The 6,242-nt window shown below is 29.5% G+C and overlaps 1 non-coding gene across 1 annotated transcript; it reads right to left on the bottom strand.

Annotated features, from left to right (window-relative positions):
* Positions 1 to 4,421: 4,421 nt before the first annotated feature.
* Positions 4,422 to 4,495, bottom strand: TRNAI-UAU (transfer RNA isoleucine (anticodon UAU)). The gene has a single exon. It is a non-coding gene; the product is annotated as a tRNA-Ile (tRNA).
* Positions 4,496 to 6,242: the final 1,747 nt, after the last annotated feature.

Below are 6,242 nucleotides of genomic sequence, written 5' to 3'. Positions count from 1 at the left end.
TTAAAAGTATCCACGGTTTTAAAAAACTGTGGTTAAACGGTTTTTAAAAACCGTGGCTATTTAACCACAGTTTATTAAAACCGTGGTTATTTAACCACGGTTTTATTAAAACCGTTGTTATCCTCAATTATTTCTTTTCTCCTATCATTTTCTACCATTTCTTCTTTTTTATATCACAACTGTGGTTAATTTAGCCATGGTTTTTTTAAAACTGTGGCTATTGAACAACGATTTTATTAAACTGTAGTTGAATAACCACGGTTTTCTTCGTGGTTAAAATTATCCACGGTTTTAAAAAACTGTGGCTAAATAACCACGGTTTTTTAAAACTGTGGCTAAATTTTTTAATAAAACCGTGGGTATTTAACCATGGTTTTTATTAAAACCGTGGTTATCTTCAATTATTTCTTTTCTCCTTTCATTTTCTACTATTTTTTCTTTTTTCTATTATATTTAAAAAACGTCAACATTTTTTTACGAGATAATGTTAAGTTCACATTTTTCACACAAATGTTAATTATTCGATAATTTAGCATAATTAAAATAATTATATAGATTTTAGCCACGATTTTGTTTTATAACATTATATACATTCCTACCTTATTTAGATTACTCTATAATCCCTTATAAATAATATTATTTATATTTTATTTAATATTAAAAGAGCAAAATAACTATTTAACATTTTTATATAAAATTTAATCAATCAAATTAAATAAACTTTAATATAACGATACCTAAGAAAATAATTTTCAGCTTTGTTTTCAGTGAAGCAAGAACCACGCTAGGCTCTTCTTGCGGTAATTTAAATTTTGATTGATCATATATATAATTTTGAGTGATTGATATTTGGATCAAGATCTCCATGAAAAAAATATATATATAAGAAATAACTGGTAATTAACACATTTAGATATTTTATGAAACAAAATTTTTACAATATGATTATTTCATTGGCCGCATCTACGTCCAAATACACTTCATTATTGTCGAGATGGCCGCATATCATGAGAAGATTTTGTTGTAGTTGTTCTTGTTGCTCCTGCTGCCATGGAAGAATATTGGTACTCTCTTCTTTGTTTCTCCTGCAGTACTCCTGGGATGGTTTTCTTTCGTGAATTCTACAAAGAACACAGTCATCCTGCTGCATGTGAACAAATTAAACAATACTAATTAATATATATATTTATCAAAAGAGATATTCCATCAACATGAAATAGAAATTAAAGATTCGTTACTTACTCGCATATTGTTGTCGTTGCGATTGAGCGTGTATTCGTGCATGATCCAATTAGTCTTCATTCCAGCTTCACCAGATTTCCCCAAGTAAAAAACCAGAGTCATATTGAATCCAACGCAAATATTCTTATGATCATATATCTTCTGAGAAGCAACTGTCGCCTTCTAATATCCGTCATCGGTTGATCGGTTCGGTCGAGTCCCGTTTGGATACTTGTGCACTCTCTCGGAAGTTTGGAACTATATTGTCCACTTATTTTAGTAGTATCTTGGCTATTAGGTTCTAGATTTGAACTTTTTGATTGAGAGAAATACCATTCATCTCTAGCACAAGTCGGATACATTGCTGCATGCACCACCGTACATAAACAATTAATATATATATATATATATATATATATATATGAGATATATAATATAATACGTATACATGAAACCATGAATAATAATATTGCAATACGTACGTAAATTACAAAAAAATTAAAGATTGATCGAAATACCTGTAAATTCCCATGGATTGAAAATGTAGAGATTGGCATTGAATATACCGACGTCGGCGCCAACAGGCTGGTTTTCCGTCCTCTTTGTTAGGTAATGGAGAACGAGATGTTGGTCCGTCGGGTTGAAACGGAAACCCGATGGATACGATCGTTTAACTTGATTGAAAGCTAGCTAGTTCTAGAATATGATTAATCTCCATGACTAAAACTTCTTCTGGGCGTACAAGCTAGGGATACTGCTGATTGTTACCGATGGATCTTGACCGTCTCTCTTGTTTATGAATTATTATTCGATGATCAGAAACTTATATATATAGGAAGGTGAAGTGCGCGTAGCAGTATTAATTCTAGTAGAGTTATTTCGTCGCTAGGAGATAAATATTTCAAAATTTAAAAACGAGAAAAAAGCGACTAAGTACGATTTTCATGTTCAAAAAGAGTACTTATCTAATATCTAAGTATAGACGGTATAGTTTCCTTATAATTATTAATCTTTATTCAAAATACATAAATAGTATGCTACGGATCATGATAATGTTCTGAGGGATTTTTTTTCGTTTTTAAATAATTAATAAAAATTGAAAGACGTACGACCCATAATTTATTACTCATGAGTAGTACTATAAATTATCATTGACTGAATGTCCCAAGTCTCACGGTTTTACATTTTTTTATCAATTGTCATTCAATTCATTGACATATGTTCTAACAATGATAAATTATATACCAAGGTATCGCTTGATAGGTATGATGAGATAAATAATACATAAATAATTAATATAATGTAATAAAAAATGATAATGAGTATAATATTTAATTTGATTGATGAATTATAATTTATTGATTTGATTGATAAAATTTTATATTAAAAAAAACGAATTACAATTTTACCCATTGAACAATAAATAAAATATGAATAATATTATTTATAAGGGGTAATATAGTAATTTAAATTAAACAATTTGATTGATGTAAGATAAATAATTGATGATTTGATTGATGTAAAATAAATAATTAATAGATGGATAAATAATATGATGATAAAAATGTGAGATTTGATAGGATAAGTTATACACATATTAATAATATAGGCTACCATAGTATTAATAATATAGGATACCACTTAGACTAATTTTTATAGAAAACGATGAGGTGATAATCATAGTATTTAAGTTTTTTTAAAAAAACTTTTTTATTTTAATTGTTATATTTCTATGTTAAATGGATCATATTATAATTTAATAAATAATTACAAAAGGATTATATGTAAAAAAAATTTGATAATTTCAAATAAAAGATCATAATTTAATGAATTAGTATGACAAAAAAACTTAGCAAGTTAACAATTTTAGTTATTATGTTATTTGTTAATTATGAACACTAATTTCATATATTATTTTATTTAAATAATAATTATTACAATTATATCATATGTTTTGATTTCTTATTGTTTTTGACCATTTAATATTTTGAATCAATGTTTTGAGCATCTTTTTTCACCACTTTATACTTCCGTCTATATATAAATTTGTACTCAGTATGCTAAATATTTTTCTAAGGTGTCTTATTTTTTACTTATGATATATTTATGTTTTTAAGTTATATATAAATTAATGAGTCAATATTTTTAAAAAATTAGATAGTATATTTTATTATTGGTATTATCTTTAATTCAATTATATAACTAATTGATCATAAAATAAGTTATTTTACGTGCGTAGCACGTGCATTTTTACTAGTTTTAATATAAACATTAACTCATGATCTTAGATTGGGCCAGTTCCGTACTCTTAGGAAGTAAATGCAGAATCAGAGCTATAAATTTTAACGAGAAAGTAGTTATATTATGCTCTTTCTTTCTTTCTCTGTCTCTCTTTTCCCCCCTTTTTTTTAAACACAAGAATTAGCAGTAAAAGAATGTGGGTAGGTAGCCCTACCCTAACAATAAGTTGGTTGCAATTTAAAAAAAAAAACACACTAAAAAGGAAGAATTAAGAACCCATGTGGAATGAATTGAAGTCGATCCAACGTCATCGACAAAGGACACGTACGTTCGAAGGTTTTGAAAAAAAGTATATGATCAATAATCCGCACCAAATGATGTCTATCACGTATTCATATTCTTTAAATTTGTATTTTAATTTTTTTTATATCTTTTGACTATCTTGTTACGGTACTGTATGTTGGTGTATTTACTGCGAGTCAGCGCGCATGGTGGACTGGTATGGTGGTCAGGGTTTTAGCTGCATCACATTCTTGCACAAGTGCTCAAATGTTTTAATGTCATTATCATATTGTAATTTTTCTTCATCACATTCTTGCACAAGTGCTCAAATGTTTTAATGTCATCATCGTATTGTAATTTTTCTTCATCAACTGGCATTGCAAATGGGCAAAGTGATAGAAAAGTCAGCTGTCTATTTTTTTCTTCATCACATTCTTGCACAAGTGCTCAAATGTTTTAATGTCATCATCGTATTGTAATTTTTCTTCATCAACTGGCATTGCAAATGGGCAAAGTGATAGAAAAGTCAGCTGTCTATTTCTAAAACCCTAATTTTATTCTCTCGAAGAATTCCCCATTTGGATGACATTATCCCAAAATAAAAATTTCAAAAATTTGTGTGGGTTGTTTTAAGGTTTAATTAGCACATATAGTGACATTAAAAAAGATAACACTATTGGTCCCGGCGGGGCTCGAACCCGCGACCTTCGGCTCATAAGACCAACGCTCTAACCAACTGAGCTACGGGACCTCTTTGTGATGCATTTTGCGTTTATATCTAATAACTCAGATTATTTTATTGGTTATCTAGCGGAACACGGCGAGCAGCTGGATTAATCTCGATTAAAAAGCTCATCAAACTAAAACGAAATATATTGATTTAAAAGTCTTCATCTATCAACCATGCAATAGTATTTTATTTTTTAATTTCAGCATATTTATTTATTATTAATTAGATGACATAAGTCATAAGATATTTCGACGGCAACAATTTGATTTCATCTTTTACGCTGTCGATTGAAAATTACCAGAATAGTATTGCCTGTTTCTTTATTAGTGTAACTCAATTTTTGGAATTAATATTTTCGTGCCTAATGTATTTAACCTTTAACACATGTCGATTTGATCACTGAAAACTAACAATTTTCACATTAAGAAATGATCTTTTTTCATAAATATGATCAAATAAAAAATTCATCTCACGAGAATACTAACAATTTTAACATTAAGAAATGATCTTTTTTCATAAGTATGATCAAATAAGAAATTTATTTCACGAGAATATAGTATCACACAGAATATTGGTATTATATTGAAAACATATGAGCAAAAACTATAATACAACTCTTTTTTTTTAAAGAAAAAAAGTAATTTTCAAAGTAGAAAATGTAAATACATGACTGGGTAAAAAATTAAAAAGAATCTTGTCAATAGATGCTAACGTGCGTTACATGTATCTTTGTACAATATCTGTCAAAATCTTTGCTCTATAAATGACAAAACCGGTTTCGTCACGGTGGCTCCACCTTACTGGTGGCGGAGTTAAGGTTGCCTCTATGTAAAAACAAAAAACATTTTGTTTTTTGTTTTGTTTCGAGTAGGTTATGGGTTTTGCCGAGGCCAAGGTGGACCTAATCTTGGAAGTCATCTTCATTCCATTGGCAGAGCAGTCTATACTACCCCATTCGGACAGTGCCGAATGGAATCCAACGATCGAATTTGTTTTGTATTTGAGATGTTTGCACGTAACATCCCAAATGCAAAAAAAAAAAATGTGCCGATGGATACTTCTCATGTACTAGAATAGACATTCCCCCATTGGCATTATAACATTAGAAAGATTTGCACCATACTTTTGCATCCATGCTGATTCTTGACCACCCTTTCTGGTTTAGGTGTAGTATATATGATCGCGATTTAATATAATCCGATGAATAACAATTCATGTTTTCTTGGAAAAATTGAATCGGGTTGATGATCCATGATCTAACATATATACACGGACTGAATATAATCAATCTGATTTGTTTTGTTTCAATATAGAAGACATGAACTTGGTCGAATATTGAAACTGTATTTTTTCAACACCGACGATATTTTCGATTAATTTTGTCTTCTCTCGAATATCTTTCTTCCCTTTTGGGCTCATCTTTGATGATCGGATCAAGCTTTGCCATATCTTGATTGCAAAAATGTTTTAAAGCTATGAAAAATATTGGCAGTTCGGTGTGGTCCATGCTATGAATTTAAAGATTTGAAAATCTTACCATTTTAATTTGTGTGACGTTGGGATAATGTCTTTTTTGATGAAACAAGTTGTTCTGTGTTGTTTATGTGGCAAAGTTTGTTTTTTAAAGAATTTTTGAATCTCATATCTCTCTGTTACACTCTCATTGGCCATTGCAAGAGGCCATTACTAAATTTACGGAGCAGCGGAGCTTCTTAGTGGTGAAATTGTACATATATGGAATCTAGCAAATTATGGATTGGGGAAAAAG

Source organism: Henckelia pumila, chromosome 4 (genome assembly GCF_033568475.1).
Source record: "Henckelia pumila isolate YLH828 chromosome 4, ASM3356847v2, whole genome shotgun sequence".
In the NCBI taxonomy this organism is placed as follows: domain Eukaryota; kingdom Viridiplantae; phylum Streptophyta; class Magnoliopsida; order Lamiales; family Gesneriaceae; genus Henckelia; species Henckelia pumila.
The sequence above is the reverse complement of the archived record's forward strand: the minus strand, read 5'-3'. Positions and strand labels throughout refer to the sequence as shown.